A 13,628-nucleotide genomic window follows, 5' to 3' on the forward strand; every position below is an offset into this window, starting at 1 on the left:
AAGGAGATCCAACCAGTCCATTCTGAAGGAGACCAGCCCTGGGATTTCTTTGGAAGGAATGATGCTGAAGCTGAAACTCCAGTACTTTGGGCACCTCATGGGAAGAGTTGACTCATTGGAAAAGACTCTGATGCTGGGAGGGATTGGGGGCAGGAGGAAAAGGGGACGCCAGAGGATGAGATGTCTAGATGGCATCACTGACTCGATGGACGTGAGTCTGAATGAACTCTGGGAGTTTGTGATGGACAGGGAGGCCTGGCGTGCTGCGATTCATGGGGTCGCAAAGAGTCAGTCACAACTGAGCAACTGAACTGAACTGATATTGTCCCAGGTACTTTTCTAAGAGCTGGGGGTGGGGAGGGATGCACAATTAATGAACTAAACAAAACTCTCTGTCCTTATGGGAATTTGCATTAAATTGTGAAAAAAAATAGGTTATAAAAAGTGCTTGTTGAGTAAAACAAAGCAGAGAAGGGGAATAAACAGTGTGTGTAGGTGTGGGAAAGGGCACAGCTGTAATTTTTTTTCTTGGATCACAGGAAACCTTAATACAGTTAAAATGAAAGTGCTGGGTTCCATCTGGATGACCCCAGTTTTGTTGGCAACACTCAGAGCATCATGGTAGGAGTAGTCTAAGATGTCTTCTTCCCTGCGCAGTGTGTTGACCTTGGCCATATCAGAGTAGCGGAGTTTCTTCACAGCTTATTGGAACTACCCTTGACAAGCAGAGTGAGCAGGTGGGTTGTTGCTCTCCATTTCTCTATGACCTCCTCAGAAATCAAAGAAAGCCTGACTGTGGCCAGGTGGACAAGTTTATTTCTCCTGGAAGAACTCTTCTGAAGGTACGTGGTCTGCTTTCAGAGTTTCAGTGTCCTAAGCCGAAGGAAGATGGGAGGTATATGGGTCTTTTTCTTCTTTAATCTGTTGACTTCTTTCTGCATAGCCTTCTTTGCTTAGAAAACTTCTCTTTTGCTTCAGTTTTTGCAAAGTCTTCTTTTCTTTCTGAATCACCTTAAAAAAGGGACAGTTGTCATTTCAAGTAGAACAGTCAAGGAAGGCTTCTAGAGAATGTACTATTTAAACAGAGATTTGAGGAAGTGAGAGCGCTAGGCATGCAAATAATGTGCGGCAAGCGCATAGGCCCTGGGGTAGGTGTGTGCCTGGTGCGTTAAAGGCAGGGAAGGCAGACATAAAAACACACTGTTATAAACGGTACTTGTGGTAAAACGTACTCCCAAGAAAAGAGTTCTTAGGCTTACGCTTTATATTGCTGTTGTTGTTTCGTTGCTAAGTCATGTCCAACTCTTTTGTGACCTCATAGACTGTAGTCCGCTAGGCTCCTCTGTCCATGAGATTTCCCGGTGAACAGTACTGGAACGGGTTGCCATTTCCTCCTCCAAGAGATCCTCCTGATCCAGGGATTGAATCTTAGTCTCTTGTGTCTCCTGCATTAGCAGGAGGACTCTTTACAGATAAGCCATCTGGGAAGCCTTTACTTTGTATAACCATAAAAAGTACTTTTACTTTAAGGATCTCAACTAGATTTGTTAACAATGACTACTTAACCAATATGATAATAAGTAGACATATTTGTTATGCCCACTTTATGCATTTGAGGGACAGAAGATTAAGAAAAGTTTGGCAATGTGATTAAGAATATGAGCCTGGAAGCTATTTTGCCTGAGTTAAAAAATCCCAACTGCGCACTGGGTAAATTTCTTCACTTCTCTTCCCGTCAGTTTCCCACTTTAAAATGGAGATAATAATATACCTCTATGCTTCTCAGGTGGCTCAGTCATAAAGACTCCACCTGCCAATGCAGGAGACTCAAGAGATGCAGGTTCAATCCCTGGGTCACGAAGATCCCCTGGAGTACAAAATGGCAACCCACCCAGTATTCTTGCCTGGAAAATCCAATGGACAGAGGAGCCTGGTGGGCTACAGTCCATGGGGTCTCAAAGAGTCAGACACGACTGAGCAGGAGCCCAATGTCGTGATGGAGATTAAATAAGAAAATACAAAGACTCTTCTTTGTGCCTCTGAGACTTTAATGTGTATATAAATCTCTCTAAAACACAGTTTCTGAGTCGGTAGGTCTGGGGTGCCCCTGAGATTCTGCATGTTTAACAAGTTTCTGGCGATGCTGCTGGTCCGCAGACCACACTCTTATATCAAGGCTGTAAAGCATTTAGTACAGTGCCTGGCACAGTCTGCACTAAATAAATTTAACCGTCATTACGCTTTCGCATAGTAGAATTGGCAGGGAAACTAGATTAAAAAGCCAACAATTTCCCCTCCTTCTCTATCGGATGTTTCCTGCTAATACTGCATCTTTGAATAGAATTCTACTGCATTCTGAGTTCATGTGATGAATATACATACAGATAACATGGTTTTCACTTTTTAAATCCATCAATAGCAGCACTAGGTACCCTCTCTGAATTTATGGTTTTAGGCTGTATCAAAATACTCAATACCTTGTGAATAGAAGGCATTCAATAAATGTTTACTGGATGAAAGAAATGTTCTTCTCAGAATTAACAGTGCTGTTGGGGTTTGGTTTTATTGTAATACAGTGGCATGTATGCCAAATCATTATTTTAAGAATATGGCAATTGTGTTCCAAAAACCAAAGTACGTTTTTCTAGTCTGATTGCCGTTTAAGTCTAAAGCAATGCAGACTCTAACCCAACAACTTCCTGCTTCCTGTGCCCTTCAGCAATGCAGTCTCTAACCCAAACTTTACATGCTCACAGCACCCTCTACTGTTCAGGAACAAGTTTGTGCCCCCAATTCCAATCCCTAGAACTATTGATACAAATAAAAATTCAGAGGACTGGATTCTCTTACCCCTGGAAGGTAGATCGCATCTGCCTTTAAAGGAAAGAGGGTGGCCGTCTAGCAGTTGACCATGCAGGGAAGAGCGACTCTCTAGGTGGGCTGCTGGGTAACTTCCATGTGAAACCTACCAGGATCCCCTGAGAGAAGAAAAAAGCTGGTTATGATTTGTTGCCCTTTCTTCCCCTCAAGAGCACTAACTTGCTCTGCTGACCTTTTTCCACACTAGCCTCACCATCACCTTTCATCTTCCTCTTCCTTAACCTTAGTTGCATTGTCAGCCCTTTCCACGTGCCCCTTATTCCACCCTTTGATTTTCCTTTGGAGAAACCTGGGAAAACAAGTCCTCGGGTTAAGGCCCCTTGCCCACCAAGCTAAGCAGGACTCCTTTCACTGTGATTACATCATCTTTTTTTCAATCATCATCTTATTTTTGGGGGGAGATGCTTTTTAGTATATTCATAGAGTTGAATATAATCTAATTTTAGAACATTTTTACCATCTCAGAAAGGAATTCCATACCCATTAGCAATCACTTTCATCTCCCCCATCTGTCTTCAGCTCTAAGAAGTCATCAATCTACTTGCTGTCTATAAATTTGACTAGTCATTTCAAAGAAATTAGAGACTTCCCTGGTGGCTCAGACTGTAAAGCGTTCGACTACAATGTGGAAGACGGGGGTTCAATCCCTGGGTCAGGAAGATCTCCTGAAGAAGGAAATGGCAACCCACTCCAGTATTCTTGCCTGGAAAATCCCATGAACGGAGGAGTCTGGAAGGCTTTAGTCCATGAGGTCGCAAAGAGTCGGACACGACTTTCACTTTCTTTTCATAGAAATGACAATTTGTGGTCCTTTACGAATGACTTGTCTCACTAATGTGATTTCAAGTCGTAGCATGGATCAGTAACTAATTCCTTTTAATTGCTGAATTATATTTCATTGCACGGAAATAGTGTATTTTACTTGTCCATTTGCTAGTTCATGGACATTTGAGCTGTTTATACTCTTGGGCTATGATAATGCCTCTATGTAATTAATAGTTTTTGTGTGGACATATATTTTCATTTCTCCTGGGTAGATACCTAGGAATGGAATTACTGGGTCACATGGTAATTCTAGGGGTTGCCCAGGTGGCACAAGTGGTAAATGACACAGGTTCAATCCCTGGGTCAGGAAGATCCCCTGGAGCAGGGCATGGCTACCCACTCCAGTATTCTTGCCTTGAGAATCCCATGGACAGAGGAGTCTGGTGGGCTACAGTCATAGGGTTGCAAAGAGTTGGACACGACTGAAGTAACTTAACACACACGCATGCAGGGTAATTCTATGCTTAGCATCTTGAGGGACAACCAAGCTGTTTATGTCCCTTTACCTTTAAGTGAAACTTCATGAACCACCCCACCTAAGAGTAAAGAAAGATTTAAAGAGGAAAATGTTGTTATTCTGATGACTAGTAAATAGATGTTACTAGAATTATGCTCAGGAGGTTTCTGATATGCAAATGAGTCATCCTTAATTCTTCAAGACCAAAAGCCCAGGTCTTAACCGAGAGAATTATTTCTTTATACTATTCACCGTTTGAGACTCTTTGATCTTTCTTTCTTGACAGCTCTAAACGTGACCACCAGCAGAAATGTTTTCACATTCCTTTGAAGTACAGTTTTCTGACTCATGTCTTAGAGTTACTCCCACTCAGAATTTTGTGATTTCTAAGCCTTCTTAGAAGCAAGCAGAGCAGTCTTAGATGATTTGTGAGGTTTAGTTATTTAAAGCCATAATATTCAATTACTCAAACTATCATGTGCCTCTTGAGCGTTTACTCCCCATGTGGCAAAATGGGAACAAGAGGACAGAGATGACAGAGTTCCTCTCCTGGAGGGGTTTATAATCTAGTTGGGGAGGAAAACAAAATTACAACTCAAAATATCACACACATGTCCCAGTGTCCTTAGCAACTCAAGTCCATAGGGCAGTGACAGCCAAACATTTCCAAGTCATGGCAAATCCAGACTAGGATAATATTTCCACAGACACTGGGGTACACAAAGGAAGCTGCTGAGTAAGAAAGAAGCTCCCTGGTCTGGCAAGTCCAGGCCTCATCCCCATCCCTGAAGTGGATCACTACCTCCACTCGCTTCTAACTCATCGACTCACACCAGTGTGACCCGTACTTGTGGGAAACTCTGGCCCACAGAGACAATTTCAAACTTTTTTTGTTTTGTCTTCAAGGGACTCAGCAAACTGGCCTTAACCTCTCCAACTATTGGTCCTACAAGCCCTCAAGATCTAACAGTGTGGTCAGCTTACTATCTTCAGAGCACTAGGGACACTCCCTAGAATGTGTTCCTTCTCCAAAATGAGCCCTGGATAGATACTGATTGACAGGTTGCCTGGTTCTCAGCCCTACATAATTCATGGCAGCCACTCAAGCCTTCCTCACCCCTTGGAGTCCCAACAAGCTCCCCTGTCCTTTGAGAGATCTTCCTTGAGCCTCCTGCCCACAGAGGTTGCTTCTTTCTGTGCTCGCCCATGCCTCTTAGTGTTTTATCTACATGCTTGATTTGTATTCTTGTGACAATACATTGTTGTTGTTGTTGTTCAGTTGCTCAGTTGATTCTGACTCTTTGCGACCCCATGAACTGCAGCAGGCCAGACTTCGCTGTCTTTCACTGTCTCCCGGAGTTTGCTCAAACTCTTGTCCATTGAGTCGGTGATGGCATCCAACCAGCTCATCCTGTCGTCCGCTTCTCCTCCCACCTTCAATCTTTCCCAACATCAGGGTCTTTTTCATTGAGTCGGTCTTTGCATCAGGTGGCCAAAGTATTGAAGCTTCAGCACCAGTCCTTCCAATGAATCTTCAGGGTTGATTTCCTTTAGGATTGACTAGTTTGATCTCCCTGCAGTCCAGGGAACTCTCAAAAGTCTTCTCCAGCACCAATTTCGAAAGCTTCAGTTCTTCAGCCTATGCCATGCTATCAGATATTTCTGTGCCTCTCAGAATCCTTCAGCAAAAACAGAAACACGATCTTGAAGGAAGGGTATACATTGAGACTACTCTGGACTGAACCAGGACATACCCTGACACTTTAAATCCACTGGAGGGGCAGACTTCAAATTAACAGGCTCCCCCACAAGTTCCAGAAAAACATCTATTTCTGCTTTATTGACTATGCCAAAGCCTTTGACTGTGTGGATCACAATAAACTGTGGGAAATTCTGAAAGAGATGGGAATACCAGACCACCTGATCTGCCTCTTGAGAAATTTGTATGTAGGTCAGGAAGCAACAGTTAGAACTGGACATGGAACAACAGACTGGTTCCAAATAGGAAAAGGAGTACATCAAGGCTGTATATTGTCACCCTGTTTATTTAACTTACATGCAGAGTACATCATGAGAAACGCTGGACTGGAAGAAACACAAGCTGGAATCAAGATTGCCGGGAGAAATATCAATAACCTCAGATATACAGATGACACCACCCTTATGGCAGAAAGTGAAGAGGAACTAAAGAGCCTCTTGATGAAAGTGAAAGTGGAGAGTGAAAAAGTTGGCTTAAAGCTCAACATTCAGAAAACGAAGATCATGGCATCTTGTCCCATCACTTCATGGGAAATAGATGGGGAAACAGTGGAAACAGTGTCAGACTTTATTTTTCTGGGCTCCAAAATCACTGCAGATGGTGACTGCAGCCATGAAATTAAAAGACGCTTACTCCTTGGAAGGAAAGTTATGACCAACCTAGACAGCATATTCAACAGCAGAGACATTACTTTGCCAACAGAAGTCCGTCTAGTCAAGGCTATGGTTTTTCCAGTGGTCATGTATGGATGTGAGAGTTGGACTGTGAAGAAGGCTGAGCACCGAAGAATTGATGCTTTTGAACTGTGGTGTTGGAGAAGACTCTTGAGAGTCCCTTGGACTGCAAGGAGATCCAACCAGTCCATTCTGAAGGAGATCAGCCCTGGGATTTCTTTGGAAGGAATGCTGCTAAAGCTGAAACTCCAGTACTTTGGGCACCTCATGGGAAGAGTTGACTCATTGGAAAAGACTCTGATGCTGGGAGGGATTGGGGGCAGGAGGAGAAGGGGACGACAGAGGATGAGATGGCTGGATGGCATCACTGACTCAATGGACATGAGTCTGAGTGAACTCCAGGAGTTTGTGATGGACAGGGAGGCCTGGAGTGCTGCGATTCATGGGGTTGCAAAGAGTCAGACACGACTGAGCGACTGATCTGATCTCATCTGATCCACCCATGGGCTCTGCATAGCTCAATACAGTAAGGGGCAGCGGGAGGGAACAGGGTACAGTCCAGACGTCCTAAGAGGCAGCCCTGAGTTCATACGCCTTCTTTATTTTCCCCGGAGCTTGGTTACTGCACGGGATACTAAAATCCCTGCGGATGTAAAGAGAAAATGGAAACCATATTTGCCAGAACTGCTTTCAGAAAGTGTCTTGGGGGTGTTGGAAGGAATTCTTTTCATAAGCTGCTTGGGGGTGGGGCAGGGGTGGGAGTGAGCCCCTCCTGGGACAACTTAAGAACGGCAGATGATCAGCAAGCTGCCTTGGGAAAATATCCTCAGATTGCAGGGCTTTGTTTTCCTGGGAGGAATAAGTTTGCTCTCCAAGGAGGGCGTGGTCACGGCCTCTAGTAAGGCTCCTTCTCGGACCTCCCTAACACCCAGCATCAAGTCTGTAAGTGTCCTGGTGTTTAAAGATTAACCTGACCTGTACCCAAGTCTCCATTCAGCGAACGGGATCGTTGTTCTCAGCATCTGGCCTCCAGCTTCCAGTCCTCGCCCCCTCCCAGGCTTAATACCCGGTAGGCGCTTCTAGGTTTCAGGCTCAGCGTGAAATGAAGGGAGAGGCGGTGGCCCCGCAGCGCTCCCGCGCGGCACTCGGCGGCAGTGCTGGCCGCGGAAGCAGCTGGAGCCCGGGGGTCTCCACATGCACGTTCCACCTGCTCCATCGCACTCTGCAGCCAGGTAACATGGAGATTCTCCAGCATCACTCTTTGCAGAGACCTACAGTAGTGAGCTCTGTTATCAGATGCTTTCTGGGTCACTTCTTTTTTTCTTCCATCAAGATTTCTAGGCGGGAGTGAGCCTTAAAGACGCTTCCATGTTCAGCCAAAGGAAGCTTCAGCTAAGGAAGGAAAAAATAAAGCAAAACACAAACGGGGGAGGGGGGCGGGGAACAAATCTGACATTAAAAATCAATATTAAACAGCAACTCTTCACAGGGTGCCAGAATTCCTTCCAAGGCTCAGGTTTGTCAGTAAGACCAGGGGGTGTAGTTGGACGACAGGAACTGGACAGATTTGGACAGACAGGAGATCAAAGAGGGAGACTGCTATGTCCATTAAATACCAATTCTTTGTATATAGAATTGTTTTATATCTGTACATCCTTTCCAATAAACCTTAAAACACCTGACCGGGCTTTAGATTTTAATATGGATGTACAAAAAATACTATTCTTTCATGATTATCTTTTCCTTAAGAGATTGTCCCTTCTTCAATTGCAGATTTCTTTTTTCACTTTCTATTTGTGTGTATGTATGTGTGCTTGCTAAAATTTTCTATGTCCTTGTTTTAAAAAACACTCTTCTAGAACCCAGAGGTTTCCAAATTATATTTCAGTTTCATTCAGTTCCTCCTTCACTTAAATTGCTATCTACATCTTTAGATTTGGTACCTCTCATCTTTATTTGCAAATCAGTACCCCAAACTCTTTGTTGGCTTTGCATATCTCTGAATTTCCACCAAAATGTTGGTTATTATTAGATACTCTCATTGAAGAGAAAGTGATGTATGTGTGTGATCTAAATTATTTTCACTGTGTTTTTGACTCTCAAAGCCTGGAAACCAAGATGCCAGCATTTCATTCCATTTAAAAATCATTTGATTCTCTCCCTGGCTCTCTTAGGTCATACAGATCTGACCTCATCTCTGTCAGTATCACCTCATAATTTATGATGATCAGAAAAAGGACCTGTAGAAGTGTCCCCATTCCTAATGAGCTGGGACCACTGTTTGCCTGAGCTGAAATTAACATTGCTTCGGTAGAAAATCAGAGTGAAATGCAAAAAGGAAGACAAGATTTTAAAAATATGCCTTCGCTGTCGAAATTCAGACAGTAATGTATCGACAGATGGAGAGCCATGGGCATCAGCGAGGGGAGAATTATTCACACCCACTGCTGTGCAAGGGGCTGGCGTGTAAACTGCAGCCTTTCACATTGGGGATTTAAGCAATGAACAATCTTTACAGACTAGGGTATTTTGTTTTCTCTAATTAACAGCTAATTAAATGTCTTTCATTGCACATCTAATTTTTCAATTTTCTCAGAATTTCCCCAAATCTAGCATATAGATTTATGGAATGACTCTAAGCCTCAACTCGAATTATACGGATATATTCCTATGCTTTATATATTCCACTATTTAGGATGGAAAGCTGATTTTGAAAAGGAGCTTGTAAGCAAAGTGTTTAACTGAACAGTTAGTGAATACATGAATATATGGAGGCTGAAGGAGGGGAACCAATTCTAACAAATCTTCTCATGTGCCACAGTCACATTCCTACTAATGACAGGGCTGCTGCTGCTGCTGCTAAGTCGCTTCAGTCGTGTCCGACTCTGAGCGACCCCATAGGCGGCAGCCCACCAGGCTCCCCCGTCCCTGGGATTCTCCAGGCAAGAACACTGGAGTGGGTTGCCATTTCCTTCTCCAATGCATGAAAGTGAAAAGTGAAAGTGAAGTCGCTCAGTCGTGCCCAACTCTTTGCGACCCCATGGACTGCAGCCTACCAGGCTCCTCCGTCCATGGGATTTTCCAGGCAAGAGTACTGGAGTGGGGTGCCATTGTCTCCTCCGAATGACAGGGCATAGTATTTTTAAAAAGAATAAAAAGTAAAACTGGAGAATTCCATGGCAGTTCAGTGATTAGCACTCAGTGCTTTGACTGCCAGGACCCAGGCTGGATCGCTACTCTGGGAACTAAGATCCTGGCCACCCAGCATGGCCAATTTTTTTTTTTTTTTTTAAGTAGAACTAATAATAATAAATAAACTATACTTCAATAAAAAGTTGTTTTGTAAAAAAATTAAAAAGAGATTCCTCCTTGTCCCAAAAGATAGACGGATAAATAAGGGGGCAGGAGGAACTTTTGGAGGTGATGGAAAGACTGTAGTGTTTTTTCACAGGGGTGTTCTTGTCCCCAAGCTCATCAAGTCGCATACATTAATTACATATAACTTTTTGTATGTCAAGACATTAAAGTAAATTTTGTTTTGTTTTATATTTTTAACACCAAAACCATTTTGTTGGGGTATAGCCGATTAACTACGTTGTGGTAGTTTCAGGCGAATGGCAAAGCGACTCAGCATACATACAGGTGGATCCATTCTTCCCCAAACCCTCCTCCCATCCAGGCTGCCACATAACACTGAGCGGAGTTCCCCGTGCTATACAATAGGTTTTTGTTGGTTATCCATTTTAAGTATAGCAGTGTGTACGTGACCTTCCCAAAGTTCTTAACTCTCCCTTCCCCCCAGCAACCATGAGTTTGTTTTCTAAGTCTGTGAGTCTCTGTTTTGTAAGTAAGTTCATTTGTATAATTTCTTTTTAGATTTGTGAACACTGATTTCTGTTTTGTGCTTATAATACATCAGTTTTCCTCAGGATTAAAGAGCTTCTTCAGGCTTCCCTGATGTTTAAAAAAACTTTTAAAATCCCCTCTCCCAAAAGTAAAGAAGAGTGAGTGTGTGTCTGTCTATCTAAAATTCAAGGCATTTGATTAGACTTTTGGCTAGTAATCAAAGCATGGGCTTCCCAGCTGGCTTAGTGGTAAAGAATATATCTGGGTTGGAAAGATCCCCTGGAAAAGGGAATGACAATCCACTCCAGTATTCTTGCCTGAAAAATCCCATGGACAGAGGAGCCTGGGGTCTTAAAAGAGTGGGATGCGACTTAGCAACTTAGCACTCTTGCACAAAGGCATGGGGCATTTTGTTGGCCTGTGGGTATGTTAAAGCAAGTTTATCTATGCCCCGGGTCCCCTCGCCTCTTTTCTTGCTGTCCCTCAGTGTTCCTCCCACCCCTGCCTTACTGAATTACAATGCTTACATGGCTCCAAACTTGACATGCCTCCAAACCCTTCCCTAAACTGCTCCCTCTGTTCAAAATGCAAAACAGTGCTTTCAGACTGGGCGTGCCTCCAGGACTTCCTCAAACTGTTCTATCCCCAGTCTTGTTCACCTGGCCTGCTCACCCCTACTCACCCCAGGTTTCTGAACCACCACTGGTTAGTGCCGCTGGTTCTTCAAAAACCCTGGGCTGAATAAATGAAACATCTTAGGAAGAAACATCGTCCATGACATTAGCGATACATGTCTGCAGCTCAGGATACTGAGATAGCAAGGTGCTAAGTTCCTAACAGGGGCTTCTCTGATGGCTTAGCAGTGAAAAATCTGCCTTCAGTGCAGAAGACGCAGGACATCCCTGCGTGGTTTGATCCCTGGGTGGGGAAGATCTCCTGGAGGAGGAAATGGCAACCCACTCCAGTATTCTCACCCGAAAAATCCCATGGACAGGGTAGCCTGGTGGGTTACAGTCCATAGGGTCGCAAAGAGTCAGACACAAATGACAGACTGAGCACGAGCTTGCAAGTTCCTAACAGATCTGCATTAAAAGACCCATGATGATACCATGGCAGAGAAAATGAAAGCTACAGTCATCTAGAAACATTCTGAGTGTGAAGATAGCTGGAGGACCTTAGAGAGAGGGGAAAGTGCCATTTCGCAGAGGTTGTGCTCTTGAACACATCCTGGACTGCTTACGGTATCTAATGCAAAACCCAGTGATAAAGAAATTACTTAAAAACAGGAGGAAACTCTCAATCCTGGGGTTGAGGATTCATATAATGAGACGGGGGTGGGGAAGGGGAGGAGGGAGGGGGAACTGTGCAAAAGCACAACCCACCAAGCTTTACACAGAAAAGATCTTACCAGGGGAGCCCCATGTGAGATCAGGCTGTAATTCAGTTTTACCTCAGTAACATTTTACCGACCACTTTCCTCAAGGATAACAGCAGGATGCAAGCATATAACCCTGAAGGAGGTAGGGAAGACTGGTAGGGTGAAGTGTTGGCGTTATCGGCCCACGTCATTTTTCAAAATCACTTTAGAGTCTGCTCTGGTTATTTTATGTTTCCTAATGGGCTATTTTTTTCAAAAGGCTTGTAGCCATTTTCAAATTCAATAACAGTCCATTAAATAGCATCAGGCTTTGGGGAAGGAAAGCAGCTGGCAGGGATAAAAAGAGGGAGGCTGGGAGGACAGAGGCAGTGGCCGCGTCTGCAGTGGTCACTGTCGTCCACGGCGACATCGCTGCACCCAGGGCCTGCGTGTTAATAATGCAGTTCCTCCTTGGCATCTGTGAGCCCGAGAAGAGCTAGGTTTTAAAGTCAGCTGGCAGCTGGGCTTGTCAAGAGGAGCAGCTCCTTTCTGATGAAGCCCAGTTGTAGGATGCACAGTCATCTTGGCTGGTTGGAAACTACCGTAAATTCTTTACGACGTAATCTGTGGTGGTTTCAGCCGCCCAGCTCACTGGCAGCCCGTGAACCCGCGCCCGGCCCTTGGAGGAGAAAAGCAGTGGGTGTGAGGAAACACATGTCCTTTCCGGCTTCCGAGGGGAGTGAGGGGAGTGAGGAAGCAACAAGCTGGCCGAGAGGGGCTCTGACAATGTGAGGAGCCTGCCGTGGACATTCCGAGGGGATGGCAACATCCTTCCGACCTCAGACACAAAGAGCAGCTTCTTCCTCTAGGAGGTGATCCAGTGTTCCCTGTCCTTCAGATGACTCGGCGAGACGCCGACCACAGAACTCTCTCCCGGGCTTCTCTTCCCATTTTCTTGGAAATGATGGTTTACTGTGAAAGTACAAGGAAGTCCACACATCCTCTAAAGTGATGAGATTCCTATAATAAAAAAAGCTAAAAAAATGTTTTGGATGTATTAATATAAGAGCAGTATAAGCCTCATGGATAAATACACTGCCTCCCACAGCTAGAACTGAAGGATCTTTGCTTGCTTTTTCTCTCTTAAGGGTACTCAGAAAGATCAAGGACCATCAGATTCTGAGAACCCACATGCATACCGTGTGTGTGCCCCGCTTGAGACACTTGGGTATTGTAAACAACTCTTACAGTGAAATCGAGATGTTGACTGACACAACATGCCAGTTAGGACATCCTGCGCTGATTGTCCATCTTCCTCTTTTCCTGGGCAGCCTCAGGAGTGAAGAGAGATAGGCTTTGGATTCAGGAAGGCAGAAAATTAAACCCTAGCCAGCTTGATTGCTCCCTCCCTTCTCTCCCTAACAAGTGAATTCAGTGGGCCTCAGGTTAAATACTTTACCTCTCAGAGCCCGTAGAGTGGGAGTGATTATATATATATATACATATGAAAAAAATTACATAAAAATACAAAATATTCATAAATATAAAATACATATTGTATATACTATATATTATTTTTGGAGTGATAATATTATCTCACAGGATGATTGGTAGTTATTTTTAATTGGAGGTTAATTGCTTTACAAGTTGTGATGGTTTCTGCTGCACAGCAGCGTGAATCAGTCATAATTACACATATATATATTTCCCTTCCCTCTTGAGCCTCCCTCCCACCCCCGCATCTCACCCTTAGGTCATCACAGAGCACCAGGCTGAGCTCCTTGTGCTACACAGCAGCTTCCCGCTACCACACAGGGTAGTGTATATATG

At 44.2% G+C, this 13,628-nt stretch overlaps 1 long non-coding RNA gene across 2 annotated transcripts; it reads right to left on the minus strand.

The window, feature by feature from the left end:
• Nucleotides 1-445: 445 nt before the first annotated feature.
• On the minus strand, nt 446-3,143 carry LOC129627241 (uncharacterized). Of its 2 annotated transcripts, XR_008702506.1 has the most exons (3): nt 3,053-3,143; nt 2,851-2,978; nt 446-1,011 (listed from the first exon to the last, which is right to left on the minus strand). It is a non-coding gene; the product is annotated as an uncharacterized LOC129627241 (long non-coding RNA). The 2 variants fall into 2 exon arrangements; XR_008702505.1 differs by having other exon boundaries at nt 2,851-3,108.
• Between the last annotated feature and the right edge of the window lie 10,485 nt (nt 3,144-13,628).

Source organism: Bubalus kerabau, chromosome 14 (assembly GCF_029407905.1).
Source record: "Bubalus kerabau isolate K-KA32 ecotype Philippines breed swamp buffalo chromosome 14, PCC_UOA_SB_1v2, whole genome shotgun sequence".
Classification (NCBI taxonomy): Eukaryota; Metazoa; Chordata; class Mammalia; order Artiodactyla; family Bovidae; genus Bubalus; species Bubalus kerabau.